This window comes from Corvus brachyrhynchos, unplaced genomic scaffold, assembly GCF_000691975.1.
Source record: "Corvus brachyrhynchos isolate BGI_N302 unplaced genomic scaffold, ASM69197v1 scaffold47, whole genome shotgun sequence".
Classification (NCBI taxonomy): Eukaryota; Metazoa; Chordata; class Aves; order Passeriformes; family Corvidae; genus Corvus; species Corvus brachyrhynchos.
In genome coordinates this window covers 1,483,191-1,483,622 of record NW_008239292.1, presented here as the reverse complement: position 1 = coordinate 1,483,622, position 432 = coordinate 1,483,191, and positions in this window count along the sequence as shown.

Here is a 432-nt window from a genome sequence, read left to right as displayed (position 1 = left end):
TCTTCCCTCCAAACCGGGGAAGGGCCGGGAATTCGTCCCAGTGTTTGGTTGTTCCCTTTCCCCTCCGGATTTGGGGGGAACACCCAGGAATTCATCCCAATATTTGACCCTTCATTACCCCTCTGAATTTGGAGGAAAAGCTGGGAATTCATCCCAATATTTGACCTTTCCTTTCCCCCTCCGGATTTGGGGAAAGACCCGGGAATTCATCCCAATATTTGGCCCCTCCAACCTCCCCCTTTCCCCTCCAGAACTGGGAATTCATCCCAATATTTGGCCCCTCTTTTCCCCTCCGAATTCGGGGGAAAAGCCGGGAATTCATCCCAATATTTGGCCCCTCCAACCTCCCCCTTTCCCCTCCGATCCCAGGGGTTCCTCCCGGTGTTGGGTCCCCGTGTCCCGGGGGGTGTCCCGGGGGGTGTCCCGGGGGGT